General features: G+C 35.0%; 1 protein-coding gene and 1 pseudogene across 5 annotated transcripts in view; both read left to right on the forward strand.

Moving 5' to 3' along the window:
* The window catches only part of GRID2 (glutamate ionotropic receptor delta type subunit 2), a 1491890-nt gene that overhangs the window by 568357 nt on the left and 900598 nt on the right, over positions 1-22935 (forward strand). The gene's annotated exons all lie outside the window — the stretch shown is intronic.
* LOC116584094 lies at positions 196-2151 on the forward strand (annotated as a pseudogene).

Genomic DNA, 22935 nt, shown 5'->3' on the forward strand with positions numbered 1-22935 from the left:
TGATCTTTGATGTTACTATTGTAATTGTTTTGGGACACCATGAACCATGCTCATATAAGATGGTGAACTTAATGGATAGATGTTTTGTGTGTTCCGGCTGCTCTACCAACTGGCCATTCCCCCATTTCTTTCCCTCTCTTTGGGTTTCCCTATTCCCAGACACAATATTGAACTTAACCTATTAATAACCCTACAATGACCTCTAAGTATTCAAGTGAAAGGAAGAGTCATATGTCTCTTTGTTTTAAATCAAAAGCTAGAAATTGTTAATCTTAGTGAGGGAGACATGTTGAAAGTGAGATAGGCTGAAAGCTATCGCTTGCTTTTGCCAAACAGTTAGCCAAGTTCTAAATGCAAAGGGAAAGTTCTTGAAGGAAATTAAAATGTTACTCCAGTGAGCACATGAATGATAAGAAAGTGAAACAACCTTATTCCTTTTTAAAAAATTTTATTTAAAATTAATTAATTAACATATAGTTATTATTAGTTTCAGAGGTAGAGCTTAGTGATTCATCAGTTGCATGTAATACCAAAATCATCATCATCATCATCATCATCATCATCATTATCATCATCACCATCGAGACAAGAAGTGAGCAGAAGATAAGAATCAACCTTATTTCTGACATGGAGAAAGTTTTAGTTGTCTGGATAGAAGATCAAACTAGCCACAGCATTCTCTTAAGGCAAAGCCTAATCCAGAGCAAGACACTAACTCTCTTCAATCCTGTGAAGAATGAAAGAAGTGAAGAAGCTGCAGAAGAAAAATCTGAAGCTAGCACAGTTTGGTTCAGGAGGTTTAAAGAAAGAAGTCATATCTGTAACATAAAGGTTCAAGGTTTAAAGGCAAATGCTGTTGGAGAAGCTACATCAAGTTATTCAGTAGATCTAGCTAAGATAATTAATGAAAGTGGAAACATTTTTAAGATGAAACACATTTTCAAGATGAAAAAGCCTTTCTATTGGAAGAAGATACCATCTAGGACTTTAGAAGCTAGACAGAAGTCAATACCTTGCCTTAAAGCTTCAAAGGACAGACTGACTCTCTTGTTAGAGGAGCTAATGCAGTTATTGACTTTAAGTTGAAGCCAATGCTCATTTACCATTCAGAAAATCCCAAGACCCTTAAGAATTATGCTAAATCTACTGGGCCTGTACTGTATAAATGAAGCTACAAGACCTAGATGACAGCACATGTGTTTATGACATTGTTTACTGTATATTTTAAACCTACTATTGAAAAGACCAACTGTTCAGAAAAAAGGAAAAAAAAAATTCCTTTCAAAATATGACTGATGCCTGACAATGTGCCTGCTCACCCAAGAGCTCTGATGGAGATGTACAGCAAGATGAATATTGTTTTTATGCCTGCTAACAAAACATCCCTTCTGTAGCCAATATATCAAGTAATAGTTTTGACTCTCAAGTCTTACTATTTAAGAAATACATTTCATAAGGCTTTATCTGATAATGATAGTGATTCTTCTGATGAATCTAGGGAAAGTACATTGAAAACCTTCTGGATAGGATTCAGCATTTCATGGAAAGAGGTCAAAATATCAACATGAACAAGAATTTGGAAGAAGTTGATTCCAACTCTCATAGATGACTCTGAGGTGTTCAATACTTCAGTGGGGGAAGTAGCCACAGGTGTGGTGGAAATAGCAAGAGAACTAGAATCAGAATTGGAATCTGAAGATGTGAGTGAATTGTTGCAACTTACAACAAGACTTTAAGAGGTGAGGAGTTGCTTCTTATTCATGAGCAAAGAAAGCCATTTCTTGAGATGGAAACTACTCCTGGTGAAGATAATGTGAAGATTGTTGAAATGACAACAAAGAATTTAGAATATTACATTAACTTGGTTGATAAAGTAGTGACAAGGTTTGAGAGGATTGGTTCCAGTTTTGAAAGAGTGGGTAAAATGCTCTACAGTGGGTAAAATGCTTTCAAATGGCATCACATCTTATAGAGAAATTGTTTGTGATAGGAAGAATCAATCAATGTGACAAACTTTATTTTTGTCTATATTTTAAAAAATTGTCATAGCCATGTCAACCTTTAGCAACTGCCACCTTGATCAGTCATAAGCCATCAACATTAAGCCAAGACCCTCTACCAGCAAAAAGTTTATAAGTCACTGAAAGCTAAAATGATGATTAGCATTTTTGTAATGATTTTTATATTTTTAATTAAAATATTTATATTTTTAAAGTTAATGTTATTAACAGACTATAGTATGGTGTAAACATAACTTCTACATGTATTTGGAAGCCAAAAAAACTTATTTGACTTGCTTTATTGTGGTATTTCCTTTATTCTGGTGGTCTAGAACTGAGCCAGCAATATCTCCAACATATGTCATATTTATTTATAAAAATTATCTAGTGATTTCTACCTATTGGACATTATTAGCTTCATGTGTATTGGTGCATTTAGTACATGCAAGGCAACTAAAGGTTTTTATGGAGGATTTTATTGTCTTCATATCAGTTGTCAAAGGACAAGGTGATAAACACTTTCTCCTTATTGTACTAGATTTTACCATCCCCTGTCCTCTTGAAGTAATGTACACCTGTGTTGTTTCTGAATGATGGAAATGATGATACACTACTCCACAATTCTCAATTCTCCATTCCTTAATGTAACATAAACAGCTTGAAATTAAACTTGATGGAAGTATTACCACCACACAAATAAACAAACCTTCACATCAGAGATTTGTTGTTTTGTTTTCTTTTTGGAAAGCTAGTTGTTAAATATTTTCCATCATGTAGCTGGTTTTTAGACCCAACTTAGTGTAGAAACACAAATTAGGTCTCCAGCCCTCTCTTTTCTTTCCCTCACTCTTTTATTGTTTTGCTGCCTTTTCTTTCCTTGCTTCTTCTACATACCTCTCTCTCCATTCCTTCTCTGTCTCACCTCATGTATTGCTCCAATGCCACAGGTGTATGGACCTAATTTCCTCCTACTGAAGATAGGCTTTCTTCATGTGACAAGAGAAACAGTGGAAGAGCATATTTATAATTCCATGATCCTCAAAGTAAAATTCCTTCTCCAACCCCATTTTGAAAAATAGGTATCAGAGGACTTGGAATGGTCTGGGATGAGTCATATGTCAACACCTGGAAAAATTCCTATGGCCCAGGTAATAAGTAACTGGTATAGTGGGTCTGTGGCATTACCAGTTAAGAATTTAATTTAATGAAGAGCACTACTGGGATTTGGAATCACACCAGAATCATTCTATTTGAAGTTATAAGAGAGTTCCACAAGAGAACGTGGAGTATTAAACAAACAGAAACAATAATAATAAAAATGTTTTGATTCTTATAGATCCCCTGTAGGTTGAAACAGAATAAACATTGTTTAAAATTTAGTAAGTATGGATTCTTGATTAAGAGTTCTTATAGGGGCGCCTGGGGGGCTCAGTGGGTTAAGCCGCTGCCTTAGGCTCAGGTCATGATCTCAGAGTCCTGGGATCAAGCCCCGCATCAGGCTCTCTGCTCAGCAGGGAGCCTGCTTCCTCCTCTCTCTCTGCCTGCCTCTCTGCCTGCTTGTCATCTCTCTCTGTCAAATAAATAAATAAATCTTAAAAAAAAAAAAGAGTTCTTATATTATCTCTTTTTATGATATACTTTCTTATTAAAATAATAAACAGATAAACTAAAGTAGCTATCATCATCATTATTTAATGTTTTACTCATGATTAAACCAAAATGGATATGGGAAAGAATTTAATTTATAATAACATTTTATTTATTTTTTTTTAAAGATTTTATTTATTTAACAGAGAGAGAGGGAGAGCGAGTGAGCACAGGCAGACAGAATGGCAGGCAGAGGCTGAGGGAGAAGCAGGCTCCCTGCTGAGCAAGGAGCCCGATGTGGGACTCGATCCCAGGACGCCGGGATCATGACCTGAGCCGAAGGCAGCTGCTTAACCAACTGAGCCACCCAGGCGTTTTAAACATTAAAAGATTTAATGCATATAAAGAGTTTAGTTCAGCACCTAGTAATAGCTATTAATAAATGTTCATCATTTCCATTATTTTCATAGTTGTTATCATCGATATTCAATACCTCTTTAAAACAATGAGATACCTAGATGGTATACTCATAGTTTTGTGTCATGTATATATAAATATAAATATAAATATATATATATACCTACACACATATATATAGCTCATATACATATTTATACACATACACATACATATACATATAGCATATATATGTACATGTGTAATTATATTCCTGCATGTCTGTTTTTTATATTCATAGAAGAAATCTGGATGGCTTTACTTTAAATTTAACAATGATTAACTTTAGGAATTTCAGATTTTGCCAAATTTACTTTTTGCATTGCAATGTTTTCAATACTGTTTAAGTGTTATAATGAGTTTTCTTTTCATGTCAGAAATATATATTCTTTTTGGAGATAACATTGTTTCACATGCTTAAATTAATTTGTTTCAAGGTTCCTCCAGTTTATAATGGTGCTTCATTTTAATATATTTAAAATGTATTAAAATATTAATTAGTTAAGTCATAAAAAATACCAACTGTAGATAAACTTATACCTTTCTAATTCAAATATTATTTAAAATTCAATAATTTTTAAGTGTTTAGCATGACTTTAAATCTGAATTTGTTTATTGTATCATCACAACTCCTTATAAAAATTTCACTCCATATCTGTCTTGTAAAAAAGTCACTAAAGGACAAAGTCAGAGGAAGATTATACTGGCATGACCAGAACACTTGGGAACTGAGAAACTGATAGTCAGGCATTTTCTCTATTCTGCAAGACTACATAATCTTTTCACTGAGATTGGACTATTTAGATATTGACTCCTGTGGCTTCCATTTCTACCAGTTTTCCATGGCGATGAAGTAATATTAAATTACAATTATAATGGTTGCCACCATTTAACCATACCATGTCTTTGATCAGCAGATGGATTGACATGTTTAGATGTAGGACAGGACATGTGTTTATAACAGTAACTACCAGTATATACCTTAAAGAGTGGGCATGAGCACAGAAGGTGAAAGAATGAAAATAGAATGTGAATATAGGTCTGGTGGTGATGCTTTATATAGAAACATGTAAGAGTAATAGCTAAACTCTACCAAAAATGGAACTGAAAGCACAAGGGAAAGGGGGAAAAATCATTCTAATGCCATCTGATATCAGGGTATCTAGGTATTATGAGTTAAATTGTACTCCCCCCATTTATATGTTAAAGTCCTAATTCCCAGTACCTCAGAATGTGACAGCAATTGGAAAGAGCCTTTAAAAAGGTGATTAGTTTAAATGATGCTGTGAAGATGGGCCCTTATCTAATCTGACTAGTGGTCCTTATAAGAAGAGAAAATTCAGACAGCTGGTGAGACACCAGGAGTGTGCTTACTCAGAAAAAAGACCATATGAGGACACAGGGAGAAGGAGGGTTCAGAAGATAGCAAACATGTCGACGTCTTGATCTTGGATTTCTGCCCTCCAGAACTGTGAGACAATAAATTTTTGTTATTTAAGTCACCCAGTGTGGTATGGCAGCCCTAAAAAAAAAAAAAGAAAAAACCTAATGTGCTAGATTTATCTTCTCAAGGTAGAGAGAGTTATAAGAATGTCTTCTATCATCACCATGCTGCCTACGCTAGACGTGAAGTTGAAACTGGGTGATAGGAATCAATGAAGAGGGAAAAGAAGTGTTTCTGATTTTGTGTTAGGATATGATGTCAAGTTTGACAATATCTTGACTACAAAGTTTATCTGTCAAATGGCAGACATCAGGAGATATACCTTTGTTTAATGCTTTCATCTTCATACACCAGTTCCTCTACTGGCAGTTGTGGAGTCCACTCTGACTTGGGAAGTTGTAAGAGTCGGAAGAGCATTCTTCCTGGACCACACTATTTCACAAAAGGGAAGTTTGAGACCATGTGGTGAGGGAGCTGGGGGGAAGCAATTGTCTATAGTAACTAAAGGGTTGAGTTGGCTAAAATATGGAAAAACAGTTCCTGTTAAAGAAAAAGAAAAAGAGAAAGAGGGAGAGAGAGAGGAAGGAAGGAGGGAAGAGAAAAGGAAAGAAAGAAGGGAGGGAAGGAAAGAAGGAAGGAAGGAGTCATTTCAATAATTTAAATTTTGTGGCTTTTCCTATATCTGTTGGCCTCCTGTGTACTCTTCACATTTGTAGCTTCTAGTTACTCCCAGCATTCTCCTTTGCTTCTGCCTCCAACTCCATTCGCCACCTTATAACATCACCTCTTCCCATTGTTTAATAAGCAACCTTCATTTCAGTCTCAGGACTACTGTTTTCTTTGATATTACCAAGACATATTAAACTCTACCCTACTTTATACTCTATTATGCTATACATGATTGGCTATAAATGAAGCCAGGTGATATTTTCTATGTAGTAAAAATCCAAGTCTTTGAAATAACAATTTACTTCAATATTTATATTTTACTTTATGTATCTTTATATATTTAATATGTAAAAAAATATAAAATATAATATATGTTATATATTTATATTTCTATTATAGTTTTCTTGATTCTTGGTTATTTTTTAATGATTGAAATTTTCCAGAAATCTGTTTGAGAGTGGATTATTGCATATAAATTTGATTGCAAAAAGTAACAAAATAAAACAAAGCCAAAAATGTGTTATATTATTTTCATATATTTCTACTTGAAAAAACAATTAATCACATGATATACCAGAAATCCTGTGGAAACAATTATATTTATGATTCTCAGAAAATTTTGTGCTTTTCAAAAATGCAATTTATACTTCAAATATTCAAACTATGAACTCACTTTACACTATTAAATTGTTGAAAGATCTATGAAGTTTATGAATATGAGATCATTTATTTTTCTAGCAATCTGTATATACTTGACATGTTTTTAGATACACACTATGTAATTATTTGAGTAAATCTATATAATACATATTTTGCTATTTACATATACATTGAAAGAAAAAACTTTGAATAATGTATTTTATATCCCAAAATGGTTTTATGTTCCCACAAATATTCTTTTAATAATATAATTTATTTCAGATACTTTGTTACTTATAAAACTTTATATTTTAACATATTTACATCTTAGTGAAAGTTGTACATTTTTCATAAATTGAACAGCTAATTTTGTTCATGAACACAGACAAGATTCATTGATATAAATATAGTTTTATTTGAAATGTTTGTACATAAACTTCCAAGCTTCCCTATATTAATTATCAGTATTTTGTGAACCCAGATCATATCTACAATATCTATTCATCTCCTGCCCATGTATTTCAGTATTTTTCCTCTGAGTAAGCTAGCTACCTTTAGGAAATTTCAAGAAAAGTGAATCTTAATTCTCAAGTGATACAAATAGTTCAGTTATTTTATTACAGTATAGCAAACTGATGCAGGTGACATTAACCAGCTGAAAAGATTAAAATGTGGAGTTGTTGAATTGAGATTCACAATATTTGAAGACCAAATCATTTCCTCCAGATGACTGGATGTGTTCAAAATGCCACTCGAGTGTTAATTTCTGGAGTTTCAGGGATTTGAGGGACTGAGTTATATTCTGAAAGTTCATGCAGTAGCATTGTCTTATGCACCAATAGGAAGGCATTACAAATATTTCAGCTAGTAACTATTTATTCGCTACAGATGTCTGCCTTTATGCACAGGAAAGTCAAAAGGTGGTAGAGGGGAGGCAGATGACATGATAATTTAATAATAGTCAAGTTGATCTTTAATTTATGTTGACATATTTTACATTTGCAAAAAGTTCACCTGGTGCTGCAATAACAAATACTCTTAATGATATCAGATAACACTTGGTGATATTTTAATGCAATGCAATAGTGAGTAGCTTCATACTTCATGCAGTGCATGCATGCAGAAGACCTAAAATATTAGTAAACCAGAAGACCTAAAATACTAATAAGACCTAGAAGACTCAAAATATTAGTAAACCAGCCAGAATATGTAACTTTTATATAACTTTCATGAATATGTAACTTTCAGAATATGTAACTTTCATGAACTTACATGAAAGTTCAGCAGTTCAAAACAGTTGCTTTTGAGAATACATGACTTTTTTTCTCTTGATGGTTGTAGGAATAAATAAATATAACCTAGTACTTCACCAGAAAAATATTTTCATTAAGCAAATTGAAGGAATGAGCTAAAAATAAATACAATTTGAGGCACCTGGGTGGCTCAGTGGGTTAAAGCCCCTGCCTTTGGCTCAGGTCATGATCTCAGAGCCCTGGGATCGAGCTCCATATCGGTCTCTCTGCTCAGCGGGGAGCCTGCTTCTCCCTCTCTCTCTCTGTCTGACTCTCTGCCTACTTGTGATCTCTGTCTATAAATAAATAAATAAAGTCTTAAAAATAAATAAATATATACAATTCATCCAAAAGACATAGTAAACTAGTGCAAGGATTCAGTTTATAGCTCACCATAATTATTTATTTATTTAGTGTTTTAAATTTATTTAATATCATATATGTAGTCTGAAAGGTTTTTTTAAGATTTTATTTATTTATTTATTTATTAGGATTTTATTTATTTATTTATTTATTTGTCAGAGAGAAGGAGAGAGAGAGCACACAAGCAGGCAGGGAGGCAGAAAGAGAAGCAGGCTCCCCGCTGAGCAAGAAGCCCAATGCAGGACTCTGGTCCCAGGTCCCTGGGATCATGACCTGAGCTGAAGGCAGCGGCTTAACCCACTAAGCCACCCAGGCGTCCCAAGATTTTATTTATTTTTTTGACAGAGAGAGATACAGCGCGAGAGGGAAGACAATCAGGGGGAGTGGGAGAAGGAAAAGCAGGCCTCCTGCCAAGCAAGGTGCCCAATGCAGGGCTGGATCCCAAGACCCTCGGATCATGACCTGAGCTGAAGGCAGATGCTTAATGACTGAGCCACCCAGGTGCCCCTGTAGTCTGCAATTTAAAACATGCACCATAACTCTAATTCGTTTTCCTTTTATATAATAGATACTACTTAAGTATCTGAAATGTGATTAAGAGAATTATTAGGTATTCTTTAATATACTATAGTACACAGAAAACATTAATATATCTATATTTTAGACAATGACAGAAAAGTTTTATTGAATAGCACTTAAAACATTTGTCCAAACTGTCTAGTGAATCAGTAGAATAGCTAGAACTAGGGGTAAGTTCATAAAATCATGCTTTCCATCATAGATACAAGAGTACATATAGGAGTACATAAAATTGCCAGATGGTACTAAGGTGAGACCAACATGAGACCTGAAGTTCCTACCTACAGAGAAAAGGGCCCGGAAAAATGTATATACTTTGTAATGGTCATTTACAAAAAAGGAATGGATCACAAAATGTATACATTTTTTTACAAAAGAATACAGAATGGCTCCTGGGGGTCATCTAAAAATTTTTACAAGGATCAGTTCTTAAAGATATGGATTCCTATTGTATATGGATTTGTAAAGGGTGGTAGTTATTTAGATCAATCAATTAGATTCGTGCAGATGGCGGAGAACCAGGATTTTGTTCACATCTTTAAGTTGCCTGAAAAGTAGTATTAAAATATTTTTAATCTAAACAAAATATTGTGCAGGCTTAATAGTAGGCAAATCAAGGAATGAATCTTGGGTAAGAGAGGAAAAATTGGCACTATGTGTGTCTGTGTGTGTTTGTACTCATGGCACTTACAGCAGGATAAAGAAGGGTAAGAAAGATTTATCTACAAAAACATCACATTGAACAAAATTACTTGTTTGTATCAGCAAGGGTATGAATTTGGTTTATAACACCACTTGGGAACAAGAAATAATTCTATCTTGTTTTTCATAAGCAGATAAATCTAGCTCAATTTCTACTGGTCACAGGTTGTTAGAAATTCATCTCATAAATACTTTGTTAGTATTTTCCCTCTCCCTAGGATGAAGATTCTCAGTAAGGGTATATACAATACCCAAAAGTGGAGGAGGTTTTAGCCCACCATGACTATTACTGAGATATCTCCTGTCCAAACTCTGTTGGCTTCTATGGGGTGGTAAATCCCTTTCATTCTGCTGAGTATGATCTTAGGGATTTTCCCCAAAGTCACACCATTGGTATCTTCCTACTACTTTTTTGTACACTCATTCACATGTGTGTGTGTGTACGCACGCGCACACACACACACACACACACATCCCAATTGTCCATAAACCAAGAGGTTCTATTCCTCCACTAATTCTGCTTCCACTGTTGCAGGTTCTAGTCCCCAGCAGAAATGCCCAGTACTGTTCATCTCCATGTCTTATCATTGGATAAGCACCTTTCTGTTCTTCGGTGGGAGCAGTTCTGCCTAGCCCACTTACAGCAACAGATTCCCATAATCAACTTATGCGACCCACAAAAACTCTCATGGTAGTGCTTTATAGTGCTTTCTATACCATGGATCTCATAGAACATTATGATCTTTGTCAAGAAAAGGAAACAACCTTTCTGTCTCCCTGACCATGCCAGAGCTGAAATGATCCACAGCTTTATACTTCTACACACCATTCAAAACATACATTTAGCATCTCTCTTTCATTCAGATTCCAGTTGCTGTCTTTGGTACAGCAACACTGGAGCTGTAAATGAGGAAGTCTAAACTTGATGCAAATTTTTCCTGGATTAATGCCAGGGGAAAAATAAAATCATTTAACATTATCTCAACAGTGAAAATGAAGTCCACATTTTTATTTCAATCAACATTCCACATTAACAATATTTGCACAACAGAGTTTTGTATAATATATTTTTTAGTTATACTCAGTTGAACCCTCAAGACTCTATGGGACTTTTTCATAATTTTCAATATCTTCGCATTTTTATGAGCAGTTGTAGCATAACTTTTTTTTTTCAAGTTACTTGCCTTAATTCATACTGATATCAGCAGGTTCTTAACTATCCCTGAAATTTTCTATTTTACAAGAGATTTTTCATCTTTACCTCTCCTCCACTAAATATGGGCTGTAATTCAAGTTTTTCCTCTCCATCTGCACTATCTTCTTTGTTCCCTTCTTGTCTCCTCCAGAAGCCTGAACCATTTCTTTTCAAGATTTATTTATTTATATATTTGATAGAGAGAGAGCATGCACAGGCAGGGGGAGCTGCAGGCAGAGGGAGAGGGAGAAGCAGAGTCCCCGCTGAGCAGAGTCCCATGTGGGACTCCATCCCAGTACCTGGGATCATGACCCTACCCGAGGCAGACACTTAACAGACTGGACCACCCAGGTGCCCGCAGAGGCCTGAACCTTTAATAAGCTTTCTACATCTCCCTCCACACTAGTTACTTTCCCCAAGATATGCTAAACTCTATTTCACCCTTAAAACGACACAAACCCACTTGTAGTGTGGGGAATTCATCCTTCAAATTAAAATCACGTCTCAATCCTTTTACCTCAGTTGTTTTAAAATACCAGTGTCTCCAATTCCATCCATTTCTGTTTCAACGTCCCACTTCTGAAGTTTTGTGGTGAGGTTTGTGTATTCCTCTATCCATCAAATGCAATGACATTTCTTCAGTCCTCATTCTAACTAAACTCTCTGTTTACATATGTCATTAGCTGCTCCCTCCTGCTTGAAAGGCCCCCTTCCCTGGGTTTCTGTACCATTTCTTCCATAGCTCCTCACAGCAAACTCTTTGCTACAAACACACTGCTCTTTTACACCTCTTGGCCTCTGCACATGCTCTTCCTCAGAACTTTCATTCTTTCATTTTTTTGCCAAGTGAATTTCTGCTCTTCTTTAAAATTCAGTTTCATTGTTAATTCCTTTGTAAAACTCCCATATGCCTTCCCATCACGAACTCATCAAGAAGAATCAATCATTCTCTCCTTGTTGCTATAAATATTTTGTAAATACTTTGCACTTTGTTATTCCAGTGTTTACATTTTATTAAAATGTATGTGCTTGTTGTCCTCTACCAGAATGTGACCTCCCTAGAGGAGAGGCAAACCCTTGACATGGAACAGACTTTAGAATCACAGAGACCATGGCTCAAGCCTTGTTTGTCTACTAGCTGAGTAACCTTGGACACGTTGTTTAAGCTCACTAACCTTCAAGTTCCTGACCTATAAAATGATTCTCGCAGAAGATTATAAAGATTAAATGGTTAAATGAATATAGGAAGTAACAAAGTGAATTCTGTAAAGGATATCAAATAAATGAAAGATTGAGGCAGTGAAACTCTAACTTGGCTATAGACACACAATAAATGCTTAATAAATTCCTGTTGAATAAGTAGATGAATAAATGAAAGTGAGTTGGGAGAAATCAGAGGAGGAGACAAGCCATGAGAGACTATGGACTCTGAGAAACAAACTGAGGGTTTTGAAGGGGAAGGGAGTGGGTGTTGGGTGAACCTGGTGGTAGGTATTGTGGAAGGCACATATTGCATGGAGCACTGGGTGTGGTGGTGCATAAACAATGAATTCTGGAACATTGAAAAGAAATTAAATAAAATTTTAAAAAAAGATGAACCCTTTCCTTCCTATTGAATATGTATTGCTAAATAAATAATCCTATCATTTCTTGAAAAAAAAGAGCTATGTCCTTTGTTGAAATTATTTACCTCTATCTTTTACACTTATCTTTCCCAATCTATAAGAAGTTTAAATCTGTTCTTTCTTTCTGTTAAAATAATATTTAGTGGGACGCCTGGGTGGCTCAGTTGGTTAAGCAGCTGCCTTCGGCTCAGGTCATGATCCCAGCGTCCTGGGATCGAGTCCCACATCGGGCTCCTTGCTCGGCAGGGAGCCTGCTTCTCCCTCTGCCTCTGCCTGCCATTCTGTCTGCCTGTGCTTGCTCTCTGCCCCCCTCTCTCTCTGATAAATAAATAAAATCTTTAAAAATAATAATAATAATAATATTTAGTTATCATGTATTCATTTCTGCTTTCTAGCATGTTTTTTTGGCATCATTTTTGCCAAATTTTTAATTTAATGAAATAAATGATATAGCATGAAAAAATATTATTATGATTATACCTAGGTTGAAGGAAGGTCAAGGATGTAGACTGTATTTTGGATGGCCATACACCAAAATATACAAAGAAATAGATTTAAGGATAGAAAACTGGTGGTGCTCATCATTTAAATAAAAACAAAATGATTGTATTAATATGCTGCATTTCCCTGGTGCCCACAGGACATTTAGCCCAATGGAAGACTTATGAGAGCAAAAGCAGACAAATCTCTTGAGAGAACCACCAAAATTTTTGTTTATCTATGCATGAGAAACGTGGAGTGATATTCTTTTATCCTAGTGAAAACAGCTAATCTAGTGATATATGTTGAGAACATTTCAGCTTATGGATGTAAGTTGTGTGTGTGTGTGTGTGTGTGTGTGTGTATGTGTTAAGATAAATTATTTTTATGACATTAGTAAATTTTAGTAAATAAAGTTAGTAAATATTTAGTAAATAAAACAAGATGAAATTCAGAAAAAAATTGAAATAAAATTTTAAAATTAATTACACAATATAGGGCACCTGGGTGGCTCAGTGCGCTAAGCCTCTGCCTTCGGGTCAGGTCATGATCCCAGGGTTCTGGGATAGAGCCTCACATTAGGCTCTCTGTTGGGCAGGGAGCCTGCTTCCCCATCTCTCTCTATCTGCCTGCCTCTCTGCCTACTTGTGATCTCTGTCAAATAAATAAATAAAATCTTTTTTAGAAAACTAATTATACAATAGTAGCAGATATTTATAAATAGAACAGGAGATGAAAATATGCTTTTAATATACTTCCTAAGTAAAGTACATGTTTTCAAAATTAATATCAATAATAATGTAAATGGAAAAAATAATAATGTAAATGGAAAAAAAAGAAACTAAGATCAAAGATTGAAAGTTAATAGAATAATGCTTCCTCTCAACTCTTTTGCCATTAAGAAACCGAGTTTTCTGATTAGTGCTTTCTTGGACTGCCCATTTTGGAAAAACAAAAATTTGGGGGTGTATACAACATCTGGCTTAAAAGATAAAAATTCAAATATAAATTATACTCATCATACTAGTTTCATTCCATGAAAGCTCTGGCATGTCCATTATTTCCATTTTTAGGCTATTCTTTGTAAGAAGGCCTTTTGAAACTATAACCATACAGAATTAACTACAAGTTTCTTGTATGTCCCAAATCTAGCATTGTGAAACCAGGTCTTACAGCTGCTTAGTGACAGAATGACAAATGAATGTTCTCTTCATTGTAGTGAAAGATGACTGACTTAATGAACCATGTTCCACTTGTCAGTTAAGTTTCTTCTGTGTGTCTCTTTACACATAAAGCTATTCCCTAAAAGCACAGAGTAGGGGAGAGAAAGAAATGTATGATTCCTGTCTTTGCCTTTTAGGAGAATAACCCTCCATATCAGATAAAAATATTGACTATTCAATATTATTATTTTTATTATTTTTATTTTTGGAATTATTATGAGTTTTTATATGCCTTGTGAGTATATACTATATACTAGTGGGTATATAGTATCCCATGACTGTGGCTTTCTGTGTTTCCTTTGTTATTTTATGAATCAGAATGTGATTAGTTTTATTAATTGCAGTTGTTTAAAAATCTATCATTAATACTATATTTCTCTTTTCTACAAATAAAACAAAACAAATATCTAAGCTTTAAATTAACATAATGGCCTTGGGAATATAATACAAAATTGTTAGTTAATGGAAATGGAAAAATAACTGTTCTTATTGTTTGCAGTTTTATTATAAAGCTTAAGCCATATATATATTTATTTTTGCTAATAATGATTGATATCTTCACAAACTAATACAGTTTTTTTTATACTAGGGGAATTTTTGATTGGAAATATTTATCATCATAGAGATGAATATAGTGTACAAAGGTACATAATATTAATGACTTTTTTACTTTAAATATGGAAAAGGTAAAATTATTTTTACTCATTGTATATTGGTAGTATACATTTTTTAAGATCAAATCCTGTCTCACAGTGTTTCATATTTATTCCATTAAAAACAGATTTAAATATCACTAGGGAACGGCTCGAGTAAAAATTATACTTTAAAACTATTATTGGAGGGCGCCTGGGTGGCTCAGTGGGTTAAGCCGCTGCCTTCGGCTCAGGTCATGATCTCGGGGTCCTGGGATCGAGTCCCGCATCGGGCTCTCTGCTTAGTGGGGAGCCTGCTTCCCTCTCTCTCTCTGCCTGCCTCTCCATCTACTTGTGATTTCTCTCTGTCAAATAAATAAATAAAATCTTTAAAAAAAAAAAAAAAAGAAAAAAAAAACTATTATTGGAAAGATACAGAGGAGTCTTTTCCCAAGTTATATTTTCTTCCACTGATCCTTAGTTGGCAGTCTGCACCTCCATTCCTCTGTTGCTGATTTCTTTTGATCTTCAGAGGGATCCAGGCTCAAGAACTAAGCAACAACCTTGATTCTTCCTTCTTCCCTGCACTTTCATCATACATTAACATGTAATAATATTCTGTGATCGTATTTTCATTTCTGCACTTTTTGTCCTCTGAATTCTTCTATCTTCTATTTTATTTTTTTTATTTTTTAAAAGATTTTATTTATTTATTTGACAGAGGGATAGAGATCACAAGTAGGCAGAGAGGCAGTTAGGAGAGGGAGAAGCAGGTTCCCTGCTGAGCAAGGAGCCTGATGTGGGGCTCGATCCCAAGACCCTGAGATCATGACCTGCGCTAAAGGCAGAGCCTGTAATCCACTGAGCCACCCAGGTATCCCTCTATCTTCCATTTTAAACAAGGCTATTATTTTCCACAATTCGCAACCTTCCTTCCCGGAATGACTTCTTGACGTTATGTCTGATCTTTCAGTTTTTAATAAGCAGTATGTCCAAAGTTAAGTTCTCTGCTCAAAGCATGAAATGTAAGTATCTATCTGCTTGAAGCATATATTAATAATAAATACACCGTATGGGAGAATTATAGGAATAAAAATATAAATAAAGCTGTTTGCTCTTGCAGTTTTGAATACTTTTTTTTTTTTCTGGAAGGCTCAGTTCTAAAATAATATGTATAACATCAATTAGTAACAATCATACTACTAATTTACTTTAAAAATGCTGTAGCATTGGATTGCAATGAAGGATTTTCTACCAAAGTTTAAATTAATGGATATAATTTTTAGGAAACAAAATTTTTCATCTCATGAACATGTTACCAGATAAACTGGAGAAGTTATGCAAAAAGATCAGCTTTCTTCAACCTTTTGTAGTGTATAGAGTTAGGTTTATATGCAGAGAAGATTAACTTCTCATCTGTATTCTGTTATTTTAAAAAACTGATTTGAAGTTCCAAAATGCACCCCCCTTCCTTTCCAGTCATCCCCTAGAACTGAAAATTACAACCTGAGATTCATTTCTTAGGATTATATTTCCAGACTCACCTTGCAAAAACTCAAAACAATTCTAGGGATAACCACATACAAATAAGTTTGAATGACACATTAAATGGGTATTATGTATCTTCAGAAAGGGAACAAAGGATTTCATGAATAACAGTGAGAAACAAAATATCCAGAGATCCAAACAGACATTTCTGCAGATAATGGCAATGTACGTGCTGAGAACAGGGCTTCTTGAGCTTAACTGCATTGGCATTTTTTGGCCAGAAGAATCTTTATTGTGGGGATCTTCTCTGTGCGTTGTAGTATCTTTAGGAGCATTCTTAGTTTCTACCAATAGATGCCTGCAGCTCCTTCCCAGTTAATGACTACCAAAATAATGTCTTCTACATTGGAATAAGTCCCCTGAGGGCAAAATTACACCCAGTTGAGAACCCTGGCAAGGTGAAAGATGGAGCAATCATCACATATTTTGGGGGTGGGGTAATGATCATATTTAATTACATTATAAATAATATCTCACTCAAATTCTTAAGACAAAACCAACGAGGTGATATTATTTGATAAACTAAGGACTATAGAAGTTATTTTATTTGAGTTTAGAGACTGAAAAAGTAGCAGAACTCAGGAGTCAGCCTTAAAATTTACACTCAGCAACTCTAAATGTACACTCAGAGTTGGATGGAAAGAGAAGCGAAAACAAATAAACATGATGCATACCTAACAGTTTTCCCGAGGGCCACTTTCTCCTTGTTAATATCATTTTTTTTAATGATAAAATGCTTACTCAAGATACTGGTCCATGTATAGAATTTTAAAAGTGATTTAACTTTATTTCCTACTTTGTACTTAGAACTTAGATTAAAGATGCTAGATTATGATTTGGAAAGTACATGGAAGCCATAAAAAAGAAACAAACAAACACACTTTTACTGTTATAATGATAGATTCGCTGGCATGTCATCAAACAGAAATTTAAAAGGAAATGTTGCCTCTAAGATAGAAAGAGTGTACAAGACCTAAGAGATCAGCTATAAACTGTCAGCATTTTTTTACCTCTCTCCCTAAATTTGTCTATGAAGTGCAAAGTTCTAAAATTTTCAATTAAAGACTTGAGAGTGTGTGGAAAACAATTAGTTCATTTGCCCAATGTATTATTCATTCATCTGTCAGCAGCATGTAATCTCCAAGAGGGTAGGGATTTTATTTTGTCCCCATTTCTTCCTATATGACTGCTATTTCCTCTTAACTCTATACAGTACCTAGAAGATAGTTGATAACATTAACTATTTATCAAATGAAAAACAATAGCAATGAATACAGTTTTTTCTTTTTTTTTTAAGATTTTATTTATTTGACAGAGAGATCACAAGTAGGCAGAAAGGCAGATGGAGGGTGAGGGAGGAAGCAGGCTCCCTGCTGAGCAGAGAGCTTGACGCCAGGCTCAATCCCAGGACCTGAGCTTGGCACGATCCCAGGACCCTGAGATGATGACCTGAGCCGAAGGCAGAGGCTTAACCCACTGAGCCACCCAGGCACCCCAAAGACAGTTTTTTCTATATATATCAAAAAATGTGTTAAGTACAATGACTTATAGTTTTACTCTTTTCTTTGTATTTATTTTTAAATTTTATTAAGTTTTTACTTTTAATTCCAGTATAGTTAACATATAGTGTTATATTAGTTGCAGGTGTACAATGAGGGTGATTCAGCAATTCTACACATTGCTCAATGCTCTTCATGATTAGTGTATACAGTGACTTCTTTAAAAAGCTATTAGTACAGGAAGATGTGTCTGACAAGGAGTAGATGAAGAATACAGACATTTAAAGAAATAATATAATGTGTTATTTCATGTAGAGTTATGAATTTTTGAGAGTAACAAGCATTTTAATTACAAGTAAATACATCTTGTCTTATCACTCCTATTTCAAGACCAAAAAGCCTAAATTATTAAACTATGACCCTACCCAATTTTAAGTGAACAGGGTTTATCACTATTGTCCACCGCCGTATTAGTTTTCTATTGATGGTAACAAATTATTACAAACGTAACAGCTTAAAAGAGCACCCATGTATTAGTTCACATTTCCATTTGTCAGAACTCACACAGAGAGTAACTGGGTTCTCTGCTCAGGCTATCTCAAGGCCAAAATCAAAGTGCCAGTCAGGCTGGGTTCTTGTCCGTTGGCTCTGGGGGAGAAATTCACTTCGATGTTCATTCTGACCGACAGAAGTCCATTCATTATGGTTGTAGAACTGAGGCTGCCACTTACTGGCAGTGTGCTAGGAGCCACTCAGCTCCTACAGGCCATCGACAGTCCTTGATTCACAGTTCCCTTTAATTTGAAGCAAATAGTAATGTGTCACAGAATTTCAGACTTCTTTTGTGACCACCTGGGAAAAAGGACAAAGAAACAAACAAAAACCCCAACTCTCTCAGAGTGCCTGGATGGCTCAACGGTTAGGCATCTGCCTTTGGCTCAGGTAGTGATCCCAGGGTCCTGGGGTCAAGCCCCGCATTGGGCTCCCTGCTCAGCGGGAATATGCTTCTCCCTCTCCCACTCTCGCTGCTTATGTTCCCTCTGTTGCTGTCTCTCACTCTTGCTGTCAATAAAATAAAATCTTTAAAAACAAAAAACGTCTCTGCTTTTTAAAGGGTTGTATTATCGCATCAGACTCATCCTGATAATCTCTGTCATTAAGTCAGCTGTCATATGACTTAAGCACAGGAGTAAAATCCAACAAGTACAGTCCTGTGGGTTATGCAGGGCATGTACATTAGGAGGAGGGAGATTGGAGGATCCATGTTGGAATTCTGTCTACCAAACTGGCCTTTTTTTTTTTTTTTTTAATTAACACTTTCTTTCTCATTCGTGCTCACTAACCACTAGACCAGTTTAGTCATAGTTGTCATAACACCTACTAAGGCCTTCATCTTAGTAATTAACTTATGCTTTATTTAAGTTTTTGTCTTCCTTTTTAAACTATAGGTATCTTCTGGTTTCCTCACAATTGCAGGCTGACAATATTCCTGGCACTCAATCCTTTCCTAACCCCACAAAATAGACGCTCAACGAGTATGTATTATAGGAGGAAATGAAAGCAAACACTAGAGAAATCATATTATATAGGCTTCTAATTGGCTTACTCTGATCCTTGTTCTGATTCATCCAAATATCAGGCCCAATGTCAGCTTTCTAACTCATTGCTACATTGCTGATGGCCTCCCCGATTATTTCCAATTATTTCATCAAACTCTTGACTTCCTTCCTTGTCATTTTCTGTAACAATCTTTTTCACTTATTTCTTCACTTGTGTGCTGTCTGGCTTCTACTAGAATATAAGATCCTAGCAGATGGATACTTTTTTCTATTTTCTGCATCATTGTACCTCTAGAGTTTGGACTAGTATCTGGCCCATGATGGGTATTCAGTAAAGACTGAAAGAATGAATTATGGGCTGGCAGAACTTTCCAGGCTTTGCATGCAATTTTTCATGGCCTGATTAGTAACCTGAATATTAAAACTTTCAAATGCATTGCAAGAGTTTTCTAACATTTTTTACAATAATTTCAATCGTAGCAAAACTGTAATCTTTAATCTCCTATAAAATTAAAATTAAAATTAAAACTGTAAAATTAGAGTGGAGATTACAGATTATAGTAATCTCCACTCTAATTACACAGTATATTTACCTCATACATTTTAACCCAACAATCAGGAATGTGTTATGCAAATTAATTAACAATTATAAGACAACTATGGGGAAAATTAAAGATTTTAAAAAATTGTTCCAGTAGCAGCTATGCTCCAAAAGGCAGCAGTGTGGGGATGGGGTAATTTTTACACCCAAAATTTCATATAATTGAAATGCTTATTGTTGATACAAATGTACTTCTTTCATATTCTTTTGCACATAATCATTTTCATTACATAGATTGGTCCTTGTGTTTGACCTTTAATAGTTGTGTTTTGACTTTAAACAAAGATTAGTCAGCGTTTTTCTATGGTCTTCCTCATGTTGTGCTAGAAATACAAAGTAAAACCGGGATTGCTATTTGTAAGGCATTTTTAGCTTCCCAGAACCTCCTCTGCCATCACCAATTATAACTCCAAGCATGTTCTCCTATTTCTATTGTCAGATGGAAAGTGACAGTTTCTGGTACTCTGCAGCTTGATAAACTGTCTCCTAGAAAACACCTTCATCAGCATAAATTCAGGTTATTGTGGGTTCATTTTTCATAAGCTAAATGTCCTGATGTAATTTTAGGTATCCTAAAATGTAATTATTTAGATAGAAACTGCACGTAAATAAATCCTTGATTCATTTTCTTTTAAATCCTGGAAGCTCAGTGCCCTCAATGCCGCTTTGGTAGAAAAATCATTGACAGCTGCAGACTCCTGCCACTTGAGACAGATTGATAAGTGCACAACAACTTTTAAAAATCTCCATTAGTTATTCGCCAGTAATTACCTTCTACTGGCTCTTCTGTCAATACTTAGTCATTTTGTCTATCAAATTAACTGATTAATGCTAAGTAACTTTCTAAGGCTTTTGCTTAAAATAATAAATCTTAGTATCTTGGAAATATAAGTTATGCAGAATCTTTGAGTTTTTCCATCTTACGAAAAAGCTGAATTCTCATTTTTTTTTTTAATGTGGGCCTTTATTTTCTGCCTATATGTTCATTTCCATGTTTTTCCTCCACCCTCTTCTTTTACCCATGGTGAGATAATTGTCTTTTAAACCTAACTCTATCAAGAATGATCTTGTAATGTGTATATTTTGTGCCTTTTCTTTATACTCAACTATCTTCTATCAGAGTCCTTATGAAGTTTTAGAATAATCACTTCTTACACATCTACTTAATCCAGCAGCCTGTGAAAATCCCTATCCTTTTCCTCTAGTTTAATCAACTCAGGGACCTAGAATCACCAAACTAGACCTCAAAAAGTGATAAAGGAAATTTTGCCAACCAATATGAAACCGCAGCAGCCTTCTCTCCTAGTCCTCAAATACCATTTAGCCCGTATTCTGAATTCCATATTGGTTTTTAACCAATGGAGTAGTCACTTGTTGAGAGGCTCTCTTTTTATGGAGTGAAAAGTGGGTGTTTTCCACTCTCACCATTGTAACTGTACTAAGAAACGTTTGTCTTCATTTTATGGCCATTGGTGTGTTGGGAAGTGTAGGTTGAAATTCCTTGTTAAAGGACTTTAGAGTGACTGTTTCTAATGGTTTTGCTATCATTGCATCAGCATTTTTCAGAAGGAAAACTTTTGAGGTCAGTCAGCATATCTATCATACTCTGAGATCATTGCATTCTGAATGTCATAAAACAAATACCTGTGACCTCAATTAGAGTTGAAAGGATTCCTCTTTTCTCAACTCCCTAAGCTTAGTAAAGCCTGTCTTTCAGTTCAAATGATCAAAGAACATGCATAAGATGGTTATTATTAAGATTTGTAAATAGTTGTTTCTAAATAGATACATTTGAGATGAACTTCAAGATGTTTCCCATTAATAAGATAAATATTGCTGACCAGTGGCATAACAGTTGTATTCACAAATTATTTAACAAAATACAGTATCAGACTACCAGTAGTTTACAGTAACAAGCATTTGACATAAACCTAGTTTGGCTCTGAGCCAAGCAAAAGATCAACAGATTGAAGATCTTTTTAAAAAGTCTGGTAAAAGAAATTTGGGTTGTTGACCAAAACTTCTTGGTAACTTCCCATGGGAAAATAAGTTCTTTTGGAGGACAGTGCTGAATAGCTTGGCATATGCTGACACTTTGTTACAGTCTTTTCAATAGCAGAATCATTTCCAGGCCACCAGACACAGTGAATAATTCCTGAATGTGCTACATGTGGTGTGGCCAAGATGACAGTACTGCCATCTGGAACAATAACAAAATTTCCTCAAAACAGACATCCTTTATGGACAGATAACTCATGCAGATCATGTGTCAAGGGCTTGATTTCTTTAGACATTTCCCCACTGGACTTTGCAGTCACAAGGAGAAGCACAGCAGAAGAAACAAAATATTATTACAGATAAGAAATGCATAAGCCATACTCTATTGTGCTTTTTTAATATTTACAGATGTTAGGCAGCGTACAGCATACACTGGTATTTAGAAACAGATACTCAGCTTTTCCATCAAATGTAAGGATGTCTCATTGTTATTTGGCATGGAAAAAGAGGAAGTTCACTGGTGACTAGGACACCGCAGACTACTGAAAAGATAATGTTAATAACCTGAAAAAACTAAGAAATCTTATCTCAGACTGTATCACCAAACATGAATGCAGCAGCTCATCGCAATATCCCGATTTAATTCCACTTCCAACAGCACTGTTTTACTGTCTCTTATAACTGGTAGAGCTTCCCTCTGTGAACCCCCAAGTTTATTATATATCCCCCAAACGATTTTTCTTTCATGTTCTCTTTATTAATGAATTCATTATTCAGTGATTTTCAAGCATTTTACTAAGTAAACAACCTTTTTTTTGTATTAAATCAATGTAGAAGCTGAAGG

This window comes from Mustela erminea, chromosome 2 (assembly GCF_009829155.1).
Source record: "Mustela erminea isolate mMusErm1 chromosome 2, mMusErm1.Pri, whole genome shotgun sequence".
In the NCBI taxonomy this organism is placed as follows: domain Eukaryota; kingdom Metazoa; phylum Chordata; class Mammalia; order Carnivora; family Mustelidae; genus Mustela; species Mustela erminea.